Here is a 27,196-nt window from a genome sequence, read left to right on the forward strand (position 1 = left end):
TCTGCAACAGTTAGACAGAGGGGGTTACAGTTAGGCCTCCAACAGTCAGCAAAACAAGTCATAAAACAATAAAAGAGGCTCCCTTATCAAGAGCATCCCAGCACACATCCCAACTGTAGTTCCATTACAAACAGTTTCCTTTATCTTATCATGTCAGAGGCCAACTGAAACCAAGTCCACCTATATAAAAAACACCCCATCAGACACAGTATTTTCCTCAGCACTTCACAACTGCCGCAAGGTATAGCGTTTTAACTTTTTTTTTTTCGGATCCCAGACACACGGTAGTTAGCACACAGTTTGGACATGTAGAAAACATCGTTTGTTTGAAACACATCAGCAGAGAGGTAGAATTCATAGCTGTTCATAAGAGTTTAATTTAATCAAACCTCATTTTACGGATCTAAGTGGCTCCTCATCACTAGCCAATTCACCATTTTATTTAAATATCTGAATTTTCGGAATGAGGATCCAAGCAGGACACAGAGGCTGCTAGTTTTAACACACCAGAATGCAAATATAAATAAAAGCCTGACTATCCTAAGAGCCTAGCTGCAGCGACACCTTTTTTTTCACACGGATTCCTGGATGTGCGTTCGAGCCGACTTTGCTACCCGCACAGAGCGTTTCTGCCAGTCGGGTGCTGCTTATACAGTAGAGAAAAGCAACAGTAAAGCGTGTTTCTCTGCTCCAAGAAATCCGAGGGCCTTTCACACAGTAAGCATGTCTGTTATACCCAGCGCATAAATGTCTCTGTGTTAGCGCTGATTATTCAAACCCTGTTTAAAATGTGACACATATGTTATCCAAAAACGTTTCCTCTAAATTTGCAAAGTTACTGATTTAAAAATTATATTTTTGAATTTTTAATTGCATGACAAACATACGATAGACTCTTGAGCATATTTATATAGCTAAATTCACAATGGTATAACCGTGCTAAATAAAAGAGGCCCAAGCACCAAAGCACTCTAATGCAAGCCTCTAAACTGTATGTTGATAAGTACATGAAGCGTACCTTTTCCTCTACAGCTGAAAACAGTCTGTATCCATACCTTGAGGATCTGCTGAATTGTTTTTAATGGCACTTTTTTTGCTGAACTGCAGATGATGATGAATTCCTCTTTATTGTAAAAACTGTCCCTAAGCTATTGTTGCTCATACTTACTGAGTTCCCTAGCTACTTCCTTACTATGTCAGTAAACTTTTTGAAAAGGAAGCTGTTGTAGATTTAAAGAAACATCTTAATTAAAGCAAAGGCAAAAAATTGGAATGAATTTTATGTGACTGTTCATATTAAAGCCAACAAGTGAAAATCCAAAAACGGCTCCAATCCTTTGCATTAATGACCTCCCTCTCTCTCTGTGTGTGTGTGTGTGTGTGTGTGTGTGTGTGTGTGTGTGTGTGTGTGTGTGTGTGTGTGTGTGTGTGTGTGTGTGTGTGTGCACCCAAACAACCCCTATTTCGACCAAAGGGAGGCTTTCTGGTTAATTAAAACATATTTCTGTTCTTTAAGGTTTGAGTGTCTACCAACTACTGAACTTCCTTGTTCAATAATTTCTTTAGCAGGAAAATGAGAGGGCTTCCCCCCATCTATGAGGTAAGAGTACTTGTTGTTTTTGTTGTTTAAACATAAATGAAAAGATATCTTTTTAATACACAGGATGAGGAATACATTGTTTAATTAACATGCTTTTTAATACACAGGGCAAGGTATTCTGAAATCTTCTGCTACCTGCTGCTGGTTATTGTTGGTTTTACTTCCTTATATTCAAGGTGTGCAACAAAGGCTATATTAGTGTAAGTGTATCTAATGAAGTTGCTCGTGATTGTACATAACAATCTTCCAAACTAGAGATGGACCGATCCGATATTACGTATCGGTATCGGTCCGATACTGACCTAAATTACTGGATCGGATATCGGAGAAAAATAAAAAAATGTAATCCGATCCATTAAATATCACGAAAGCACCTCACAAAACTTGCAACACGCCGTAACTCGCCTCAGAACGTCGGAGCAGTATGCATCACGTGATAGAGCAGCTGTGGCATGCGGACCTGTCGGTGGTCTGGATAGCATGTGGAGCTTCGCTAGCAACCTGGCATTTCATCTCCGACAAAGTTATCCCCGAGAGAAGTAAAGCAAGTGTGTAAGTCCATCTCTGAATGTTTGTAAAGCATTCCCACGTTAAGCTTAACGAGCGACTGCCTCTCGCTCTCCGGCTGCTACTTCAATCGTGAAACTGCTAATGATCAGCTGATCGGCTTTTCTGTTGTGAGTCCGTCTCTCTTGTTTGTTTTTGGTCCACTTTGCGCCAGAAAGAGCAAACCAGCGGCTGAACAACAGCAGCACGTTTAAGCTTGATCAGCTGTTGTTAGAATGTATTTAATATTACTTTCTACACCAGGATCTTTTTCTACGTAGCTGACGGCTGGTAACTGTGCAGGGGCGGATCTAGCAAAGTTTAGCCAGGGGGGCCGATAGGGCATTAACTGGGAAAAGGGGGCACAAAGACATACTTTTCTTTCTTATTCTCATTTAAAATGTCTAGCTTTTAATAAATAATTATCTGACACCCAAAGTTTTAATTTGATGTAAAATGAATAGAAGTCAATTACTGTATATAGTGACTATTAAGTCTAATATATATACCCTAGTAAGCTATAGTACATTTTCCTTTGGGAAGGTACCATCTGTGCAGTCTGCAATTTTGTTGAAGAAAGATGTTGAATCTATTTAATATTTCTTGAAAAATAATTGATTTCTGTGCATTTTTTTTCACACTGCATCAAATTAAGGTTGATTACGTTGATTAAGCATCATGAGGTGGAGCGTGAGGGGTGGTTCCCTATTTTTTATTTATTTATTTTTGTTGTTGCTGGGAGTTGGAACCCTATTAGTTAGGTTGCTTAATATTTACGCTAAGTACTCTTTAAAATACCAGAATAGGGAGGATGGTGTAGGTCTAAGTTTATTAGATTGATCAGTATTGCTGAACTATGAAATATTTTTTTTGTATACAGGTATAACAGAATAGCTTTAGTGTAGTTGTTGTTTTAAACTTGAGTATGAACTTGCAGACTTGCAAAATGCAGCAAGATATTTTAAAAAACAGTTTTGTTGATTAAAAAACACTATATCGGATTCATATCGGTATCGGCAGATATCCAAATTTATGATATCGGTATCGGTATCGGACATAAAAAAGTGGTATCGTGCCATCTCTATTCCAAACAACTTATTTTTGCAGCATCAGATGTTTAAGGAGCACTACCGTAATGCCAAAACTCCCAATGACTAGTAAACTGGAAGAAAGACATAATATAAATTTGGATGACACACTTAATTTTGGGTAAGAAAATTGACTCACCATTTGTTAATTAAAATTATTTTCCTTTACATCTATTTAATAACATATTAATATAATAATAATAATAATAATAATAATAATAATAATAATAATGTTGTTGTTGTTGTTGTTGTTGTTGTTGTTGTTATTATTATTATTATTATTATTATTATTATTATTATTAACAACTTTTTTTTAAAAACCTTAAAGAACAGTGATGACTACCAGTAAACACCCCTGGCAGTTCCTGTGTAACAAGCAGGAATTTGATACCGTGGTCATATTAACTGATTGTGCAAGATGCTAAACCACCTGTTACAAAAACATTAATCTCTTAATATTTACAATTAAATGCTACAAATTTAATAGACATGCATGAATTTTAATCAAAAGCTAGCTGGAAAATAACAATGGTCAGCTTATTTCAAGATATCCTTACTGTTATCCAACTTTAGTTATTATTAACACTTTAATAATATTGTTGTTATTGTTGTTGTCTTAGTTAAGAACAAAAATTGTTGTTATCAACCAATTTACACCAACATTAATGTTATGGAATTTTTACTGATTTATATGATTATGCTTCAAATGTTATGTTATACTTATGTTCACATATTTCACCAGACACAGCTTTCTGAAGAACCAGGAAACTGACCCGGTGACATTTACCGCAAGAGATCAGCACAGAAATACACATCCTCAGAAGTTGCCTCGCATTATCTTATTCTTTGAAATTGACTTGTAGCACACACACCTCGTGACATACACACACACACACACACACACAGCTTACACACAGACAGCATCGGGACCTGCGTAACAGGAAATGTGATTATATTTGCATATTGACGATGTAACCTATAAAAATAAACGAATACTGCAGCTCGGTGTGATTTACTCTCTGAGTTTCACCCGTGCCGCACGTTATCAGTATCAAGTGTCTCAGTGTTGTTTATTCACCTGACTGTTTGTTAACTGTAAATCTCTGACAATTAAAATCCAGCATTTTGTAATATACTTCAACCCTGATGGCCACGGTAATTAGGAGAAAAAAGGTCAAAGACATAAGGCAAAGGACAGATTAAAGTCAGAATTCTGACTTTAATCTCAGAATTCTGACTTTTTTCTCTGATTTTAATCTCACAATTCTGAGAAAAAAGTCAGAATTCTGAGATTAAAGTCAGAATTCTTTTTTTTTTTTTCCAGTGGCCCTAATCCTCTTCCGTAGAAAACAAATGCTAACCAAGAGAAGACAACCTCAAAATCTAATTTTCAACTGACATTTGGGAACTGTTTTAACATTTCTCTATGGCAGGGGTCCCCAATCCCAGTCCACGAGGGCCGGTGTCCCTGCAGGTTTTAGATGTGTCCTTGATCCATCACAGCTGATTGATAAATTACCTTCTCAACATGTCTTGAAGTTCTCCAGAGGCCTGGTAATGAACTAATCATGTGATTCAGGTGTGTTGACCCAGGGTGAGTTCTAAAACCTGCAGGGACACTGGCCCTTGTGGACTGGGATTGGTGACCCCTGCTCTATGGGGAGGGAGATGGCGAAAGCTGTGCTTCAGAGAGAGAACCATAAATTCTCTCATGACTCAATCCTGGGTTTCGGTACCGCTGTAAATGATGCACGACAGAGCCGACCACATGTTCACACTTTTTGTTATTTGCTAATGCCTTTAGAGTGTGAGTATTTGAGTTGATTTTAGCAAATAGCATGAGCCTGGCTGTTTCCCCGGGGTCAGTATCCCCACCGTTACTGACGGGTGCAACCTTTTCGGTTGCGAGTGACAGGTGTTAATAAAGCGTTGCCTCTGACCACAATAACGGCACTCATTTATGGAGAATCTTCTTCTCCAAGTAACGATGGTAGATCTTTTGAGGCAACCTCACCTTTCAATCCGTCGCTAAGAGTATGTAAAAATGCTTCTCAGAATGCCTTCGCAGAGTGCCTAATCCAGAAATCCTCAGAGAAGTCTGCAACACTTTGTCTCCCCTGCTTCAAAGACATCAAAGAGTGGGCACTGGGATTTGAACCCTTATCGAAAACAGCCCAAAACTTGGTTTGGAAATTAAAAAAGGTAATTTCAGAATTTTCTTTCAACACAGCCTGGGCCTGCTTCAGAGCCTGACCGCAGAGTAGCTGGACAAAATAAGCTGTTTTTGATTCGTATGTTCTGGGTTGTTGCCAAAACACGAGTGAACACTGAGTGAGAGAGCTGGTGGTCTTTTCTAACTTACCCGAAAACAGTTCAGGCGTTGGCAGGAATCTCTCTGGTGTCTCCTGGAAGTGAAATGGCTAGCGCTTCTGGGGCATCTGTCAATTTACTTTTGAACCCCTGAAATGAGAGGATTGTGTTAAAAAATGCTTCAGTTCAAAAAAAAATAAATCACTCGCTCTTCCACTTTACTCAGAAATAAACTGTTTTATGTATTCTTGTTAAAAACACCTCCATCTTTTTCTCTGTCTCTAATTAAGGTACCTGGATGCCTACCTCAAGACTTTCCTCACCTCAGCAGAACAACATTTTATGTTGGGATTACCACTGATTACCACTTATGTGTTCACAGATTCACCAGAAAAAGTACCAAACATCACACTTGCTTCTGAGCGAAACATAAAGGTTATTTAAGTGGAAAAGCATGCCAGGCGGCAAGACATCTCTATGATGCGAATCAGAACAATATCAGAAACAATAGGATCAGAGATTCGTCACAAATTTCATTATGTCTTCTGTTTTGATGTGGATCAGGAGTTTAAGGGCAGATTTGGGTCTGAGGCACTGGGTGATTCTGTGGCATTGCTCCACACCCAAATCTAAAGCCTTCATGGAAACTGGAGATTTCTACTACCATGTGTGGATCAGGGAAATTATTTTACTGCTATTGTTAATAATCAGCATCATTACCATTGCATTAATAATATAATATATAGCATTGATATTGCATTCAGATGTTTAAACAGTGTGTGTGTCTTTCAGAAAGACTAAGTTGCAGGCTGACAGGAAGTTGCAGGCTTGCAGAGCATGCTTCTGCAGAAGTGAAACCGAAAGCAGAGTCTAAGTGCAGGTTATTCTGAGGAGCTGGTTAGACGAGGCTATTTGAATAACTAGGTTATTCAAATAGCAATAAAAAATAATACAATTTGAATAACTAGGTTATTCAAATTGTCTTTTATGCTTTTATGTTCTTTTATTAAGCTTTTAGTAGAGGTTCTTGATTATAACATTTATTCAACATAGTACATATAGTTTCAGTTAGGTTATTACACATAAGGATGAGCCTTTGTTCTGGTGAAAGGTCAGAAGTGCAACGGGTGAAATGAGAGAGCATATAAGGTCGACACATACACACACACACACACACACACACACACATACACAGTAGATAGATGCATTTATAGGTGAGAGGTTAGTCATGTTTGTCTCTGCAAAAGAGGAACAGTTTCTTGTTGTCTCTGCAAAAAGAGGAACAGTTTCTTGTTGTCTCTGCAAAAAGAGGAACAGTTTCTTGCAGAAGTGTCTGCGGTTTTGGAGAAGCGCTAGTCAAAAAGGTTGACAATGTTCTTTTTAAACTGTGTTAAAAGTCATTGTGGTTTTGATTTGACGTATGCATGTATTCTGTTTGGTGACGCATGAAGGGCCGTCATTAAATTCAAACCCTGATGGTATAAAATATCTACTTATGCTTTGGTTAATCGGAGATCAGTGCTGTCTGTGAACAGGCACTGGTCTTCCCACGCGTGTATTTCATTAAAATCAATTGTTTGACCAAGCTCTTCTGGACCATGGTTGTTTGTACTCTCCTTCCTCAGTATTTGAACCCTAACATTTGGGGGCTTCGTCCGGTGGTTGAGGAGGGAGAGAGTTGGAGGTGTAGACGGAGAAATCCGGGGTCCAAGGTGGTCAGACGGGCAAACACGAGTGCCAGTGGTCGAAATGAGTGGGCATAAGCCGGCTTATCTTAAGGTAAGGCACTACCTGTTGAATTATTTCCAAAGTGTGCCAAATTGGACATTACAAATTAAAGTCTACTCACTGAAATTACTGGTGAATGTCTGCTTTGATTTTGATGAGAATCTCATGACAGTACTGAGGATTTAATGCAGTTGGACTGCTAAAAATGATTGAATGCGGTTGGACCGCTAAAGGATTTAATACGGTTGGACCGTGTAAAGCAGTTGGACTGCTGAGTGATTTTAGTATATTAGGGAATTTGGTTATTGTTTGGGGTTGGAGCCCCTATTGGTTATAAGGTTGGACCTGCTACAGTCTAACACTTTTTTGGGTGTTTTACTGTTGTTCCAAAGTATTATAAATTATTGAAGAACGCCAGTTGGACTGGTGGGAAGCGCATAGCCTGGAGTTTACGCTCCCTCCTTGTCGTGGACATGCGACATTGACCTCTCGGCGAAGAGGGTTAGTTCAGTGTGGCTTAACTGTGGGGTACAGGGCATCCTGGAATAAGCTAGTGGTTGGACTACTTTACCGTTTGGAACGGTAATCTGCGCTTTTTTGGGCAGCAAAGGTTGGACCTTGGGTGTTGGACACTCTTAAATTGAGTTAGGGATTTTAGAGATGAGGCCAGAAACTGTTGGACAGATACTGGTTAATTGATCACAAAAAAGTTGGACTTTATCAGTTGGACCGTTAACTTAAATTTGTCGAAATTGGTTAGGCGCTAAAGCTGTTGGGCCTGACAGTGGTTGTAAATATAAGACGTCTTTGTAATATAAAATAAGAGAGTTTGGTGTGAGAGGAGGCTGTGTGTCGAGTCAGCAATGCACTGACTGCCTGCTGATATTTTTAGACAGTGTGTGTGAAGATGCAAATTAGTAAGTAGTGAAATGCTTAAAACCACCGTTGGTTTTACAAATACTGCTGCAAACATTGTTGAATGTGTGTTTAAGACGCTGTTTATGTTTATTAGAGGGCTCTAAATAAAGTTTTGAGTTGCCGTAGTGGATGTATAGTAATTGACTGAGTTTGGATGTAGATATATAAATATATTCAGTGCATTGTAGATACTTAAGACTAACATATCACTTTCAGTAGTAACCTCTCTCCAGCAATAATTGCTGGTGTGTTTTATTTTTTCAATTTCTTGTGTGTGCTGAGAGAATTAATAGAGGTTTCAATTGTTTTGGGGTTTTTTTGTTTTTTGACTTGCTCTTTCTGATTATGAAAAGCATTAAGGTGACTCCTTCAGTGAGTAAGTGACGGGCAGGTGAGTAAGTGACGGAAGTGACGGACAAGGTAAGCGACTCATGTTGTAACTGACGTCAGACGCCGGAGATTTTGGCGGAAAATTAAAGCAAATGGTAGTTTAGATTTGAACAAATTCATTTAAGCTTCAGCATTACCAAATACACTTATCAATTGTCTTATAACTAACACTATTTGTCTAAATAATCTCCAACACCCTGGAGAACAACGAGGAGAGTTTAGAGACTCTCCAAGATTACATCGATCAGTGCTTTCAGGATCTCGTGATGAAGAAGACCCCGTGTGCAGCTTCCCCGGCCAAAGCTGAGACGCCGTCGTCGAAAAGACAACGCCCGGCAGATTCCCCCGGCTCAACATCGCCAGCCGGCAAAGATATTGCCGACATATTGGAGTCAATCGACAAGCGATTGTCCAGTTTCGACGCAAGGCTGTCCTTGGTGGAGATTCTTCACCGAGAATTTAAATGCTTGCGAGAATCCCTGGAGTACAGCCAGCAGCAGGTGGAAACGCTTGCTGCTGAAAATGCCACGCTAAGGGAGTCGGTGAAATGTCTCACAGATAATGTTACCCAGCTCAATAGAGAAAATAAAAAAATAAAAGAAACAGTTATCGATCTACAAGCTCGTAGCATGCGTGATAATCTGGTATTTTCTGGTATTCCAGAAGCCGCTGGAGAGGACGCGGAGACCACGGTAAAAAGCTTCATCAAAACCCACCTGAAGCTGCCGGAGGACACTGTGAAGAACATCGTCTTCGATCGGGTACATCGCCTCGGCCCCATTCGGGCTACGGCCGGGAGACCACGTCCTATCGTGGCCAAATTCGGCCACTTCAAACAAAAGCAACATGTGAAAAGCCGCGGCAGGGAATTAAAAGGAATGGACTTCAGCGTGAATGACCAGTTCCCCAAAGAGATCTTGGAACGACGCAGGGTCCTCTTCCCAATCCGACGCGGCTTCATCCAGAAGGGCTCCCGCGCTGTCATCGCTGTGGACCGGCTGTACGTGGACGGACAGCTCCACCGCGACCCCAACATCACTCCGTGGCTGTATTAACCTCACACCAGATAAGAATCAGCTACACCATTTCCCTATCCACTCACACTAACTTGCATTAACATCTGTTTAACTTACCAGTATCAAATCGCATCTTAAAGTGTGATTTCATAGCAGAATTAACACCGTCACTCTCCGTCAGTGATTTAATTGGAATGTTTACGTTTTGTTTCTGTTTTTTTTTTTTCTTCTCGTTTTTTTTTTTTTTTTTTTTCTCCTCTCTTTTCCCCCTCTTGGTTTTATGCTGCTCACCCCTGTCCTTGGTTTCTTTCTTTATTCCTTTCACTGCCTCGATCACCTGCTTCGACACTCATCCACAAACATCCTTTATTTCGACACATACGCACCATGCGCTCAACGGCAGCACATTTACATCAGTCAGACAGCGCACACAGTCATATAAGATACACACACACTTAAGCCAAGCCTACTCATATTAGTAACTATGCATACACAAAGTCAGACTCAGGGAGCATCTCGCCACACATTTTTTCTCTCTCTCCTTCTCTTTATTTATGAACAAGTGACGTATTCTCTCCACCTGTCTAAGCAACGCACACAGCATACATCCCTAGTTATACACAAACATCTATGGGTACACTGAGGTTCATTACATGGAATATAAATGGAGCTGGCTCCAGAGAAAAGAGGTTAAAAATATTTAACCAACTCAAAAAACTACAGGCAGATGTTGTCCTATTACAAGAGACCCACAGACCTCTTAGAGGTTCGAATGAACTTAAAACACCTGAGTTTCCTAATGTGTTCTCAGCTTGTTATAATTCTAGACAAAGGGGAGCAGCAATTTTAATACATAAAAATATTAATTTCACAGTACTCGATACAGTTATAGATCCAGAGGGCAGATTCTTAATCATTAAACTATCTATATGTAATAAAAAGCTATGTATTGCAAGTGTATATGGTCCAAATGTTGATGATCCCTCATTCTTTCACGGTTTTTTCAGTGCACTCTCTGAACACTTAGATGGCACACTTGTTCTTGGAGGTGACCTCAACCTTGGACTAAATGAAGACATGGATAGGCTCAATACAGCGGGAACTCAGCGTAATTGGCAGTCCACAAATATAATCAAACAGTATATGAGCGACTTTGGTCTTTGCGATGCATGGCGCTCCCTTCACCCCACCAGTAAGGAATATACTTTTTTCTCACATGTCCATCACTCCTACTCTCGTCTGGATTATTTTTTGGTCAGCAGCTCACTGCTGAACGACATTTCAGACACTGAGATTCATCCTATAGCTGTCAGCGATCATGGTCCTGTATCTTTAACACTAATGCACAAGAATAATACTACGCCAAGAAAAAACTGGAGATTTAATATATCACTACTTAAAGATGAAGACTTTATTAAATATTTTAAAAAAGAGTGGACTTCATATTTGAACTATAATGACACTCCCGAAACATCAGCTTCTGTTCTATGGGAAGCAGGGAAAGCTGTGATGAGAGGTAAAATAATTTCTTTCTCATCACATAAAAAGAAAAAAGAAAACAAAAATATTCAGGAATTAGAAAAAAACATCAAATCACTAGAAGAAGCCTACGCGTCCCACCAAGATCAGGAAACATTGAACAAAATACGCAAAACAAAACTAGAATTAAATGAGATAATTGATAAAAAAAACAAAATTCTTAGTACAAAGACTACGCCTACAAAATTATGAACATGGTAATAAATCCGGTCAATTTCTAGCAAACCAGCTAAAAATAAATAAAGAAAAAACAACTATATGTGCTGTTCAAGATTCATCTGGGAACACAATATATGATCCGATACAAATAAACAACATTTTCAGGGATTTCTATAAAACGTTGTATTCACCACAAATAAACCCATCTAAAAAAGAAATTGATCAGTTTTTGGACAACATAACTCTTCCAAAATTATTGGACACTCAAGCAATGGCACTGGATTCACCACTGACACCAGGTGAACTCCAGGAAGCCCTGATAAGTATGCACAATAATAAGGCTCCAGGTCCAGATGGCTTTCCTGCAGAATTCTACAAAGAATTCTGGTCGATTCTAGCACCAGTTTTCTACAGAACGTTGTTGGAAATTAAAGAAAAGGGCAGACTTCCATCAAATATGAATTCTGCAAACATTAATCTCCTGCTAAAACCAGGCAAAGACCCTGTATATCCCTCAAGCTATCGTCCAATATCCCTTATAAATGTAGACCTTAAAATAATCTGCAAAGCTCTCTCAAAGAGACTGGCGAAAATAACCCCCCTCTTAATTCATCCTGACCAAACTGGTTTCATAAAAGGTAGGCACTCATCAACAAATACACGTAGATTACTTAATTTGATAGACTACTCATACAGTAAAAACCTAGAAACTACAATATTCTCTTTAGACGCAGAAAAAGCATTTGACAGAGTTAACTGGAAATTTCTATTTGCAACTTTACACAAATTTGGTTTTGGATCCTCTTTCATAAACTGGTTAAAAATATTATATAATTCCCCAACAGCTTGTGTTAGAACAAATGACCAGACATCCTCCAGCTTCTGTCTCTTGAGGGGCACCAGGCAGGGATGCCCACTCTCCCCTTCACTATTTGCAATTTTTATTGAACCACTAGCAGCAGCAATTAGACAGAATTCAGTAATTAAGGGCATAAAATGCAAGAACGTGGAACATAAAATCAGCCTTTATGCGGATGATGTGTTACTCTTTCTCCAAAATTCACAAACCAATATCTCTGGGGTGATTGAATTGATAAACTCTTTTGCAAGAATATCAGATTACTCAATTAACTGGTCAAAATCTACAGTCCTACCGATTAATTGCTCCTTCCATAATTCCTCTTCTACACCACTGCAATCGGGAAATATAAAATATTTAGGTATTAATGTTTCTCCCAAGCTTGCAGATCTAACTAAATTAAACCATATCCCACTTTTAAAGAAGGTAGAAGATGATCTGGCTAGATGGAAATGTCTACCCATATCACTCATGGGAAGGGTTGCCGCTATAAAAATGATGGTCTTACCAAAAATAAATTATTTATTCTCAATGATCCCAACTAAACCGCCACAAGATTGGTTCAGATCTCTAGATTCATGTATGTCCAAATTCCTTTGGAAAAATAAACCCCCACGTATAAGCTTAAAAACACTACAAAAGACCAAGGATAAAGGAGGACTAGAACTGCCTAACTTTCAGCACTACTTCTTAGCCAACAGGCTTCAGTTTATCTCAGGATGGCTAAAACACACCCTCTTAGATGAACCTTGGCTAGATGTAGAACAAGCACTCTGCAATAATCTAGAGATCTCAGACCTACCATTTATCAGCTCAAACATCCAACGACATGAATGCTTTAAAAGCATCAACATCAGCTCTTCTCTGACAGCATGGTGGGAGTTTCTAAAATTGACGGCGTCTTCATTAATCCCATGCAAACGTACACCTATCTGGAACAACCCTGACATATTACAAAACAATAATATGATAAACTTTTCAGATTGGAGTGATAAAGGAATCAAATATTTAGAACATATACTAGAAGGAACAGAATTTATTTCATTTGACGGACTAGTTACACAATATGGGCTCAACAAGAAAAGATTTTTAGAATATCAACAAATTAAATCCATAGTAAAAAAGAAATTTAAACCGGGTCAAGTTGAACTACAAACACCACCAAGTGTGGTTCAATTTCTTACTCTTAAACCCCCCAAATTACTATCCAAAATATACAGAATGCTTTCTAAAACAGATGAATCAATATCACTTCCTATTGCAAAATGGGAAGCGGATTTATCAGTTAACTTAGACCTAAACTTCTGGTCTCAGATTTGCTTAAAAACCTTTCATCTAATTAGAAATCCCAGTCTTCAATTAATTCAATACAAAATATTACATAGAGTGCACTATACAGGTCATCGGATGTTCAAGATGGGCTTTACGTCTACCAACAACTGCTCACACTGCCAAACCAATTCACCGGACAATTACATCCACGCTCTTTGGTTCTGTCCACCAGTTCAGAAGTTTTGGCGCGAGATATGTGAAGACTTATCGAAGTGTCTGAAATGTAACATTCCAACTTCCCCCTTAGTGTGTTTGTTGGGCAGCTTAGATAATGTCACTTCAGAAAAGAATATCGCCCATATGGTTTTCACTGCCCTATGCATAGCCAAGAAAACAGTCCTCATGAACTGGAAAAATAAAAATAATCTTAATTCTAACCAATATAGAAATTATCTATTAGATTACATTAGTCTTGATACAGCCTCTGCCACCACATCAGATCAATTGCTCTGGGCTCCTTTGATCAGCTCCATCACCTAGTGGGGGTGGGGGGTCATAGTTTGGTCCCGCCTTCACTGTTGTGATTGGTGTGGGGGTAGGGACAGGCTTAGGGCATCGGGGGGTTCCCCGGAGGCATCTTCCTTGGGGGGCTCAACCCGGGGTAGCGGTCATGTCCGGTTAGGGGCTCTGTTGGCTCTCCGGTGACTGTTTCCTCGCGGCTGCGTGCAGCGGGGCTAGGGGAGGGTCTGTGCTGACGGGCGTGGGTTACTGACCTGGTAGCCTGGCTGCCCCTGGGTGGGTCCGGGATGGGCGTGAGGTTCTGGGGGCGCTCCGTCTCTGGGCTGGGACCCGGACCGGGCCTCGGGGGCTTGGGTCCTGGTTGGTGTGTTGCCGGGGTTGTGGGCGGGTGGGTGCATGGGGGCCCAGCCCTGGAGCAGGGTGCCGCCGGTGCATCGAGCCACCTGGGGTGCTCTTCAACTGGTGGGGGAGATTGTCACATCTTGCAGGAGCTTTCCTCTCCTCAGGAGCTGCCTCTGCAGGAGGGGGAGATACAGGAGAGGTGGAGGAAGATCTCAGCCTGGGTGTTTATTGTCTTATGTAGTCTGGAAGATGAGTGGATGGTGGGGTGGGTGCAGTTTTCTCTGTGGTGGGGTTGGGTGGACTGTCCCGGGCTCTGTGGGGCCGGGCGGCGCTGCTACACTGGGCCCGGTCTGGATGGGCCTGGGCCCCCTTTCCCTAGCGGGTCGCGGAGTATGGGGGTGCCTACTGGGGTCAGCGGGGGAGCTGGCCCCAGGGAGGGGTCACTTGCCCCTCCCTTCCTTCCCTCCCCATCTCCAGCTGCCTCCCTCTTCCCGCTCCACCACAACCACCCACACATGCAGGGCCTTGGAGTAGGGGTATGTCACCAGGGTGCAGAGGAGGCTACCCCCCCCCCCCCCCTCTGTCCCCTTCTGGCTGCCTCTGCCTCAATTTTATCCCACAACTTAGACATTCACATTACTCACACTCTCATTACACATACATATAGGATCTTGGGGGTGGGCACGATACACGGAGTCCAAAGTACCATCAGGGTGTACACCCCACCCCTGGCATCGTTGCCCACCTCTCAATTTTAAATACACGTAGACATTGAGGGCTAGCAGGAGGGACCATGCGCTTACCTGCTGCTCTCTGGCAGGTAGCTCCAAGCCCTCCTGGGTTTTAAATGCACCTTAGAACACACATGCATCAACATTACAATGAGCGGGTGGAGGGAGGTTCGGAGTCTTCTCTCACCCCCGTTCTCTGCGACCTGCTGGAGCAGGGGGGCTAGGACTAGGAGGAGGAGTTGGCCGTCCGACTGCGGTCTGGAGTGTGGAGCCTTCCTGCTGCTGCGGAGTCGGGGCGGTCTGCCTCCCCCCACCGCAGGGAAAAGGGAAACACCACCTGGGTCTGGGTGCAGTTCCCCCCTCCAGGGGCGGGGGCACCTAGACCCGGTTTGTAGAGTACGCTTGGGGAGTGTGATCGTGTGTACAACGTCTCTTTATGTCTGTCTCCACGTTGGTTGAGTGTGGAGTAAGTGCATATGAGAGCATGAGGGTGGGAATGGATGTTTGTATCTGTGTGTGCCTGTATGTCTGTGTCTATATGTCAGGTTGGGTGTCAGGCGCCACCTCTCTGGGGACATCTCAGGCCCTCCAAGGTTTGGAGGCCTATCTCCCCCTACCACCACTTCCCCTGCCAGTGGCGGACCCCCTCAGACATCGGTGCGTTGGTGGTTCTTTGTGTCCGGGGATGGGCGTCCAGGTACACACCGGCTCACTCCTTGGCGGCCGCTTATCGGGGCCTGGAGCCTGGGGCTCGCTCGGGCCACTTCGGAGGTGGGGTGCCCCCGGCCTCTCAGCCTGGGGCTCGGTCACTCAGGCGCAGCTGGCTGCCGGCGGAGCTCACGGGCGCGTCACTGCAACTCCCCCTGGCTTCTGCTCCGCGGCTGCTGAGTGAGCCCTCATCTGGGACTCTCCTCAGCTCTTTCCGGGACAGTGGCGCAGCTGCCCCTCTGTTGGTCTTCCTTGGTCTCTTGTGTTCTGGGGGCCTCTGGATGTCTGGAGTTTTGATCTCCTCCACACCTGCTTCACGCCCTGGAGGACGGGGCTGTGGCCCCCCCACACCCTCTAGCAGATTATTACATGAAGGAACCTTTTAAAAAAACAAAAAACAAGCGCGTCCATGCTCACAGGTGTACACACGGGTGATCACACCCACAAACTACACCCTTTTTGGCTCCTACCTCAAAGCACACTGTGTTCTGTTGATCTTATGTGCTGCACAATAATGTTTAACATTTAGTATTTACTGTCATATTCCCATATATCATTGTGATGTTGTTTATTCTATTACTCTTGTTCTCTTCTGCTTGCTTTCTTTTTTCTTTCTCAGCAGGTGATCCAGGTGATTGATATATGCATTTTTTTTCTCTGCCCGTTCTGTTGGTTTTTGTCTTTTGCCCTTCTCCCCCGTCCCTCTTCTCAGCTGTTTCTCTTTCCCTCTTTCTTTCTCCCCTTCTTTCCCCCAGTCAAGTCTGTACCGTATTCAGTAAGTGAAAATAAAATAAACAATAAAAGGTGAATCAAATGGACCATTACGGCAAGGCTGGGATGGTCAGTTTGGTAAAGTAAATCCGTTGGGCATCTTTCTTTGCCTTTAGACAACAATTCTGATGGCAAAAGAGCCAAACGGGACAGGCCAAAAAAAACAAAAAAAAAACAAAAAAAAAACCAAATACTGCTGCAAACATTGTTGAATGTGTGTTTAAGACGCTGTTTATGTTTATTAGAGGGCTCTAAATAAAGTTTTGAGTTGCCGTAGTGGATGTATAGTAATTGACTGAGTTTGGATGTAGATATATAAATATATTCAGTGCATTGTAGATACTTAAGACTAACATATCACTTTCAGTAGTAACCTCTCTCCAGCAATAATTGCTGGTGTGTTTTATTTTTTCAATTTCTTGTGTGTGCTGAGAGAATTAATAGAGGTTTCAATTGTTTTTGGGTTTTTTTGTTTTTTGACTTGCTCTTTCTGATTATGAAAAGCATGTCTAAAATGTTCTTAGGAAAGCGTATTTTGAGTTATATTCCTCAACTCCTGCCACAGTTTAAGTGTGTGAATGCTGTGAGTAGTAGGTTTTGAGTGATTGGGTGTGATTTGTACAAAATAATAAATACGTAATATTAACAAAAGTTGATAGTAGAGTGAGTGCAGAAGTAGAAGTGTGAGAGAAAAGACGGTGATGTGAATGCTGACAAATGCAAAGAGTTTAGTCTATTTAAAAGGCAGTGTGTGTGAGAGGAGTATGAAATGATTGTGTGAATGATGCTACATTTTAGATCAAAAGTTAGTAGAATTACAGAGGGTTTGTAGATTGTAAATACAAAACAAAAAGAGTTTGATTAGACTGTAGAAACAGGAAATATGGCTCTGAGTGCTGTGTGAGTAACAGGAAGCGTTTGTGTGACAGGAACTGTGCATGCCCATAAAAGGATACTCACTGTCACAAGTGAGCACCCAGAGGGAAATAGACTCTAGCCAGACGAAGCAAATGGAGGTTTTAAGAAAAGAAATGAAAAGGATATTAATTTTATGCTTTAGTGTGTTAATACAGGTTACAAATAAATAAAGGTGGACTTTTCTCAACCTGGAATTTTAAGAGGCAAAACCATAGATTAACAGAATTGGGAAAAACAGGCCAGATTTTGGCTTAAAATTTTACAGCTTGACCTCCCACTTGGCCCCCATCCTGAGAAGAATCTCAAAGGTCAGTTAATCTCCTGATGAAGACCGACAGAACATCGTGGACTTGAAGAATTAACAGCAGGCAGAAGGCAGTGCAACTGAAACCACACTGACGACACCAGCAGCAGCATGTAAGAAAAGCACACGATGCAACATGTACTGTAAATTACAGGCTGGACAGTTGAACAGTGGGATAATGAGCTGTGGGAAAGCACTGGACACTGATTTTCAGATCTGCCATGCTTGGAGTAATCTTGAAAGAGACGACTGAAAGGATGAGCAGAGAAGAAGAAACCAAGTGATGAAGCATGCACGGTGGACTGCAGGCTGGTAAGAACAGTGTGACATAACTGTTTAAAGGCACTGAATGTGATATTTTACCAGGCTGGGACCTAATCTAAAAGGAAAATACTGAAAAGAAACAGAGAAGAAACAGACTGTCTTTGCTGGAGATTTCAAGACAACAAAGGACACTGTGAGAAGAGCACAGGGGCCAGTGGAAAGGTGAAGTCCAGAGGAGTTCGAGTGACTGGAGGGTATAATTGGGTTGAAATTGAAGCCTGAACTCATGGATGGTTTAGAGATGTCCACCAGAGAAAACTAAAGAGGTAAACAAAAATAGAAAACACACATACACAAATTGTTACATGTGAAATTATTTTTGGAAAGAATCAGAAGGGAGATGGTTCGAATTAAGAAATTAGTGAAAAGATGCATGGATTAAACCTGATTATAACATACAGAGGCAATGAAGAAAGCAGCTTACACTCACTGAATATTAACATACATAGAAACCGCAATGAAGACATGCTTACACTTATACACATGACATAAGTTGGTATTTCTGACCAGAGAGAGAGAAACGGGTAGTTTAAGTACTCATGATAATAATGAAAATGTCTTAGTTGTGTTATATTCAGGGGCGAAGTAGACCTGGACCAATTCTCCACATGCAGCGGTCGGAAGAAACTTATAGGTTAACATGACTGGACATGTTAAGGCAAGTTTCTGGTTGAATTGTTTACAGCGCCATGTGTCGCTGAACCTAACAAGCAAACTCCGACCTATGTCTGAGGACCAGGAATGCTGTTATTTAAGGTGGGAACTTAAAATTTGGTTTATCAAATTTTGGGAAATAGAAAACTGACGGCTTAAGTGGAGAATTGTGAAGGAGTCTGAAACACTGCAAAAGCAACATATGCAAAATCACATACACAAGCAGAAAACGCATTAACCTTACAAGGACAAGCTCATGAAGATTAATGCATAGACATTGATAAACCTGGCTAAGAACACAAACATACGCAATGAAAATCAGCTCGCTATTTGTATGAGTGATAGAATGGTGTGAATGTTTAATAAAATACACTCAGGGCTTGAAGTTGAGGAATAACTCAAAAGAAGCTATATGACAGAGGGAGTGAGTTATGGAAAAAAAGAAAAGTGATTAAAGTAGTTTTAAAAGAGTGATTTAGGAGTGCTCTCGTACTGAGTGATCAAAACCAGTGATCACTGTAGAAAGAAATAAAATAATTTAATAAGGTGGTAATGTTTAAACATGTATTTCTCTTGTTACGGCAACTTGTTGAGATATGACTCAGTATGCAAATTAGCTGGAGTGAGTGGTGATGCAGAAGCTTCCTGTGTGTGTGTGACTGAGGCTTTCAGGAGAGGAAGCATAGCAGACTGTTCAGAAGTGCAGATTTGGATAATAAATTTATAGTTTAGTGATGATATGTTGTCATAATGGGGTTATAGCTTATGCTGAATCTAAGTATGTTAAAGTGCATAAAGGGGGCGATGGTTGTGTGCAAATTGTGTGGTTGTAACAAGACTTTCGGTGTATTGAATGGTAAATGGTAAATGGCCTGTATTTGTATAGCGCTTTTCTAGTCCCTAAGGACCCCAAAGCGCTTTACACAACCTGTCATCCACCCATTCACACACACATTCACACACTGGTGATGGCAAGCTACATTGTAGCCACAGCCACCCTGGGGCGCACTGACAGAGGCGAGGCTGCCGGACACTGGCGCCACCGGGCCCTCTGACCACCACCAGTAGGCAACGGGTGAAGTGTCTTGCCCAAGGACACAACGACCGAGACTGTCCAAGCCGGGGCTCAAACCGGCAACCTTCCGATTACAAGGCGAACTCCCAACTCTTGAGCCACGATCGCCCCTATTGAGGAGGTGAAATTATGTGAGTTGACCTGGAAGGGTGGCAAAACTTTTGTGTGCTTAAGATTTTTGAGGTTGTTGTGGTGATGGGTTGATTCTGTCAGTGAGGTTCGGGTTGTTTTTGTTTTTTGTTTTTAATAGAGGGAGTTTTAGTAAACATGGACATGTGGGGGCCCATTATTTTTGTAACAGTGCACTTAGAGAAAACCTGTCAGGTGATTTCGTTTTGTGTTTTGATGAGCTAATAATCAGCTCTTTTTCTCATGTTTGTTCTAAGCAGGCCTGGAACAGTGAATAACAGCGCTGACAAATTCTCGGGAAGAGCAAATATAAGGTGGGCTTTCCAGATTACAACTGGCTGAGGAGAAAGCTACCTGTGGGGACTGATGAGGTCGTAAGTCCCTGTCTAAAAGGATTGTAGCGATTCGATCCAGTCCAAAAGCATGAAGAACTATTTTCCTATGGAAATAGAACAAATAAATGAGCTCATTTTGCTGAGGGTGGAGAATCTGATTACTTGCGCGGGAGGCTCCACTATTAGCAAAAATATGGTGTGAATGCATGTGAGTGAATGTGTGTGACTGGATGAAGGTGGGGACGAATAAATGTGGACAAACAATTTGCCAGAAAGAGAAGGGTATACTTTGCTTTGCTTTGCTTTTCCCATAAGCAGGAGGAGTGGAAGGCTTAATTCTTGGGTTGCTGATGTTTGCTTTGAGAAAATTTCTGTTTTATTGATTGGGGTTAGATTATGGTATTATAGTATATTGTTGGGAGAATGCCAAATGCTAAAGGGGAAACATTTTTTGATAGAACTCATGTTACCATTAACTGAAGAAACACATGACTGATAACTGTTTTGTTTTAAGTTTATTTTTATGACATAGATTGGATCATGAGTGGGGAAAACTGAGCATGTTTAGTTTTGACACATGAAATGTGTCAAAAAAGGGGGAATTTGTGAAACTGAAGCAGAGATTGTTATTTTTATGCCAAGGTTAAAGGATTAAAGTAAACTGAATTCTGTTTAGAAGATACAATGCCGGTGTTTTTAAAGCTGTATACAAATCTTAGAGGGAAATTGTGGGACACGTTGGCAAAAAGATACGCTTTGGGGAAAACTAGTGAAGGTTGTAGGAGTAGAAAAGGTTTGATTTCTTTTTGATATCTAGAAGAAGTGGTTATAATGTAGGCTTACACATACAGATATTATAGATTTATTTTTAGGATAAAGGGGAGAGCTTATACGTAGAAATGATTTTTTTATACATATTGCATTTTGTGCCTTTAAAGGAGTTGTGGCTCAATTCGTCTCTTGAGTGTCACGAGCCTTTGGCTAGCGCTATGATTAGCCAATATACTGTGAGGATGATATGAGTTATTGAAGGATTGCACACGCTTACAGACACATAGAGTCCATAAACACACATGACAGTATTGATTCCAGGCAAAAGGCCTCAAATTCATTTCGCGTTTAACTGAACTTGAGCTGGCCCTGTAACAAGTGACAGAAAAGAGGAACTGAGTAGGAGTTTCTTGCTTTAGAGAAGGACCAAAGGAAGGAAAGCATATATTTTGGTTAAGTCTGATAAACTAGAATTAGAAGGTATTGTTACATTAAAAGGAGCAAAATGAAATAAAAAGGCTATATCAAAAACAGGTTATAACATAGGAAATGTGAGTTTTAAAATGAAGTTAGTGTTAACACACAGGAGTTGTTTCAAGGCAGCGTTTAGCTATGATGAAATGTATGCATGAGTAATTGCTTATATGTTTAAACTTAATTGATTAAAATGGTTGTTTTCTCTTGGAGCTTTTAGTAGAATAGGCGCTTATAATGATTCTCTTGTGATCTATTGTGAAAGTTGACTTGCAGTAGCAAGAGTTCTGTGTACAGGATGTTGATGATCAGATAAGGGAGAATAGAGCGAGCGACAGGAAACGTAGGCAGGGACGTGAAAGCAGCGTTTTAAGAGTTTTAAAATGATGAGTAACGTTGAGGAATATATATAAATACAAGTCAATAAGTGAAGAACATAATTAGGATCATGCTCTTGATTAAAGAGTCCCAAACATGATAAGTTAGGGAGGCATAGGAAAAGGTGTTTTGTTTCCTTTTTAGCAAAAGAGGGTCAAGAGAGGGAGTGTGGATCAGGGAAATTATTTTACTGCTATTGTTAATAATCAGCATCATTACCATTGCATTAATAATATAATATATAGCATTGATATTGCATTCAGATGTTTAAACAGTGTGTGTGTGTCTTTCAGAAAGACTAAGTTGCAGGCTGACAGGAAGTTGCAGGCTTGCAGAGTGTGCTTTTGCAGAAGTGAAACCGAAAGCAGGGTCTAAGTGCAGGTTATTCTGAGGACTGGTTGGTTGAGGCTGGTTAGACGAGGCTATTTGAATAACTAGGTTATTCAAATTGTCTTTTATACTTTTATGTTCTTTTATTAAGTTTTTAGTAGAGGTTCTGCTCTTTTTCTCATGTTTGTTCTAAGCAGGCCTGGAACAGTGAATAACAGCGCTGACAAATTCTCGGGAAGAGCAAATATAAGGTGGGCTTTCCAGATTACAACTGGCTGAGGAGAAAGCTACCTGTGGGGACCTGATCAGGTCGTAAGTCCCTGTCTAAAAGGATTGTAGCGATTCGATCCAGTTCAAAAGCATGAAGAACTATTTTCCTATGGACAAACCCTGGTTTACTCCTAAACTCAAAAAGCTGTGGCTGGAAAAGAGAAAGGCTTTCAGAAGCGGAGACAGGGACTGCTACAGAGAGGCCAAGTACAGGTTCACTAAAGAAGTGGACGTTGCTAAACACCAGCACTCTGAGAAGATGCAGCAGCAGATCTCAAAGAATGACTCGGCCTCTGTGTGTAAAGGTTTTAGGAATATCACCAACTACAAGCCTAAAACCCCCCACTCCACTGATGACTTGCTCTTGGCCAACACCCTCAACGACTTTTACTGCCGTTTTGACGAGTCATCAGGCAGCCTTCACACCTCCAACGGCCCCAACAATAGAGACACTTTGGACACTCATTCCCCCACCTCTCCCCCCTCCATAGAGCCATCACCACCTTCAAACACTTCACCTACAACACCCCCCTCCTCACCCCACACAAAAGAGGATTTCACACCACCTCCTCCCACCACAACTCTTCATATTCATGAAGCAGGTGTGAGGAAGCAGTTTAAGAGTCTGAATGCTCGAAAAGCTCCCGGCCCAGACGGTGTGTCTCCTGCCACCCTCAGACACTGTGCAAACGAGCTGGCCCCAGTGTTTTCTGGTATTTTTCAACTCCTCACTGCAGGCATGTCATGTGCCTGCCTTCTTCAAGTCCTCTACCATAATCCCTGTCCCCAAGAAACCTAGGATCACTGGACTAAATGACTACAGACCCATGGCTCTGACATCTGTGGTCATGAAGTCATTTGAGCGGCTGGTTCTCTCCTATCTCAAGACCCTCACGGCCCCCCTCCTGGACCCCCTGCAGTTTGCATACAGAGACAACAGGTCTGTAGATGACGCCATCAATATGGCCCTACACTTCATCCTGCAGCATCTGGACTCCCCAGGAACTTACGCCAGGATCCTGTTTGTGGACTTCAGCTCTGCCTTCAACACCATCCTTCCAGACCATCTCCAAGGCAAGCTTTCCCAGATGAATGTGCCTGATCCCATCTGCCGGTGGATCACTGACTTCCTGACGGACAGGAAGCAGCATGTGAGGCTGGGAAAGAATGTCTCGGACTCCCGGACCATTAGCACCGGCTCCTCTCAGGGCTGTGTTCTTTCACCCCTGCTCTTCTCCCTGTATACTAACTGCTGCACCTCCAACCACCAGTCTGTCAAGCTAATCAAGTTTGCAGATGACACCACCGTTATTGGACTCATCTCGGACGGGGATGAGTCTGCCTACAGGAGGGAGGTTGAACGTCTGATGTCCTGGTGCAGCCACAACAACCTGGTGCTGAATGCCCAGAAGACAGTGGAGATTATTGTGGACTTCAGGAAGCACACAGCTCCACTCCCCCCCATCATCCTGACTGACACCCCCATCACCTCTGTGGACTCATTCCGCTTCCTGGGTACCACCATCACCCAGGACCTGAAGTGGGAGCCCACCATCACCTCTGTCATTAAGAAAGCCCAGCAAAGGATGTACTTCCTGAGGCAGCTGAAGAAATTCAACCTGCCAACACGGACGATGATGCAATTCTACACAGCAATCATCGAGTCCATCCTCACCTCCTCCATCACCGTGTGGTACGCTGGAGCCACTATCAGGGACAAACAGAGACTGCAGCGTGTTGTGCGCTCTGCTGAGAAGGTGATTGGCTGCAGACTCCCATCTCTGCAGGACCTGTACACCTCCAGGACACTGGGGCATGCAGCTCGGATCTCAGCTGACCCTTCTCACCCTGGACACAGTCTGTTTGACCTGCTCCCCTCAGGCAGGAGGCTCCGGTCCATTCGCACCAGAACCTCTCGCCATAAGAACAGTTTCTTCCCCTCTGCTGTTGGACACATGAACAATAACCGTATGACTGTTCCCACCACTAACACATGACCCTACGCTGTGTTCACTGCATCATTCCATTTTTGGCACTGATCACCACCTGCACTCATGTATATATCATGTATATATCTATCTACTTAGCACTTTTAATTCTTATTCTTATTCTTATTTTTATTTTCATGTTTATTTAAGCGTAATTTATGACAGTATGTTTGCACTGAAGCACGGCAGCAATTTCCTAATGTTGTAAACCTGCTCAACATTTGGCAATAAAACCCATTCAGATTCTGATTCTGATTCTTATTCTGGTTAATTGGAGATCAGCGCTGTCTGTGAACAGGCGCTGGTCTTCCCACGTGTGTATTTCATTAAAATCAATTGTTTGACCAAGCTCTTCTGGACCATGGTTGTTTGTACTCTCCTTCCTCAATATTTGAACCCTGACACATGCTGCTATCTTTGGAGGACTGTGGCAAAATGTAAAGCATTTGGTAGATGCCTGTTATCTGGGTATTATGGAGGATAAAATAAATAATGTGGAAGCTCTGTGGCATGATGAGAGCCATCTAAACAAGTACTTTTGGATTCATAAACCAAGCAGGCTGCTGTCTCCAGAGTACTGCTGGGACCAGAGCATTTGGGACAAGCGTGATATACTTGTCACCCGCCTAGTGTGGGCACCAAAACATTATGACACACTTCGTAGTGGGTAGACTGGACAGGAAATTAAAATTAGAATCCTTTTGTGACAGAAGTGCAAGCTTGTTGTTGATTTTATATTGGTTTCTTTTTATGTTTATTGGTTTACACATTCACCAAGCAGTGCACCAAAGGACAGCCACCTCGTCCCCCTCTCCTCCACCACCAAGCAAACGGCCTGTGTTTCTGATGGTAGCTTTGAGTGTTTCTATGTGAAAACCTTAGACAAACTTTTCTTAATGAGCATAAATCAATGTGTGTGCTTTTGTTTTTTTAATGGTATATGAGCCCTTTGGAGTGAGAAGCCATTTTCTGTTGAAACCTGTTGGAATTGGTATTTTTTATATTATCATTTGTGCTAAGATATATAGCTATAGAATCGTTGCCTTTATGTGTCCTAATATGGCTATCATTATGAAGAAAGAGCCAGACAGTCAGAGGATTTATTTTCAACCTTCTAACATTTCCAGTATCTGTGTCTGTGCTGACAAAATGTGCTTTCTTTATTTAGAATGCAGCTTAGTGCAGAGATTAGCTATGTTACACATTTGGAAAGTACCATGTTCTGTTCTTTTAAGGTGCAAGACTTCACACCTTTAACTGTTCATTTGAGATATGACCTATTGCAAGTTCCTGTTTTTATAGGTTAGCAAGACGCTTACTTCTGCTTTGACCATACCTCATACACACAAGTTAAGTTCATTGAAAGATGGTATGTCTATGTATGGTATGGCTGAAAACACACAGACACACATGCACACCCACACACAGAGAATACAGACATTGATGTTGCTCAGATATGCCTGCTTAAGACTGTCACGTGTATTTGTAATTGCATATTCATGTATGTGACAATAAAAATGGCAGTGACAAGGGAGTCAGTCAAAGTTGGCCGAGTTCAGATGAAGGAATCTTTTCCTCAACTTTGGCTAGACTGGCACCACAAAACACTGTGCAGGTGATGGTCTTGTGTTCCAGCGGGGTTTGTGCCTAGATAAACCCAACAAAACCCATTTTATCTTATTTTCCACAGTAGGAATTTAGGCAAGCAAATTTTCTTTTGTTTGACTTTCATTTTGACTTGGCAACATTAGGGACCTTTAGAGATCTTTTGTTCATTATTTTGGCATAGCTCAGTGCTGAAGTCAATAAACAGCTGTATAGCAGTTGCTCAGAATTTTGTCTCTTTTATTGGATGGAGTTGGAGTGGAGGGTCATATTTCCCATTAAGACCAGATTAATCCTTCCCCAGGGATATAACAATCAAAGTTTCCATTTTTCCACTACCTACTATAGAAATATTTATTCAAACATTTGTCTAGTCAATGAACTACCAGAACTTTTTTTTTCTTTTTTACACATTTATTATGTAGAAAAACTGAGACTTGCAGTTAAAAAATTGTACATCTTTTCCGCATATTAGACCTTCTCAGGGAACTGTAATTAAATGTCTGGCCCTCAAGATAAGTGTGTGCTGTATTTGGGGGATGATGTAAAAAAGTTTTCCCATATCAACTTAGTAAACACAGAGAGAAAGCTGGATTCAGTAATACGAGACATTACTAATAAATATGATCTTCTAATCTAGCCAACAGGATTTGTGGTCCCTCTAAATTCTGTAGAGGAAGTCTGTTTAACTCTTGCGTACGTGTCAAATGACTAAACATGTTAAGACTTACAAGTTATTGTGGAACCTACATGAAAATGAAATAGTGTATTTCAGCATATTCACAATCTCACCCCTGAACCACACACCCCAATACTTATCTTGGACCAAACCTGTGTCATTCTGCTGACCTCAGATCACCTTAGACCTGTCCTGCTGTGGATAATGATGTATTATTCATAGGCTGCCACCATCTGGCACATCAGTTTACCCAGCCACCTTGGCAGTCATCCTATCAAATATAAACAAGCAAGGAAGGGGCAGTAATCAGAACAGTCCTTACTCTACCCTCTGTAGTGTCCGTGCCAAATGAAGATGAATTCAAGTTAAAAGATTTCAGACACTGACTTATACATATTTATCAATGAAAGGATAAAATTTTCTATTTGGACTAATGGACAAATTGAGAGGGGCTAGATCTTTTATA

At 41.6% G+C, this 27,196-nt stretch overlaps 1 long non-coding RNA gene and 1 pseudogene across 1 annotated transcript; both read left to right on the plus strand.

Annotated features, from left to right (window-relative positions):
• The first annotated feature begins 24 nt into the window (after positions 1-24).
• LOC146719110 (uncharacterized) lies at positions 25-4,229 on the plus strand. Its single transcript, XR_014920982.1, has 4 exons — positions 25-1,600; positions 1,708-1,776; positions 3,254-3,355; positions 3,977-4,229. It is a non-coding gene; the product is annotated as an uncharacterized LOC146719110 (long non-coding RNA).
• Positions 4,230-5,072: 843 nt separating this feature from the next.
• LOC146719111 (N-acetyllactosaminide alpha-1,3-galactosyltransferase pseudogene) lies at positions 5,073-26,242 on the plus strand (annotated as a pseudogene).
• Positions 26,243-27,196: the final 954 nt, after the last annotated feature.

This window comes from Copadichromis virginalis, linkage group LG1 (genome assembly GCF_057382275.1).
Source record: "Copadichromis virginalis isolate Kocher_CV1m ecotype Utaka linkage group LG1, C_Virginalis_male_GT1.1, whole genome shotgun sequence".
Lineage (NCBI taxonomy): Eukaryota > Metazoa > Chordata > Actinopteri > Cichliformes > Cichlidae > Copadichromis > Copadichromis virginalis.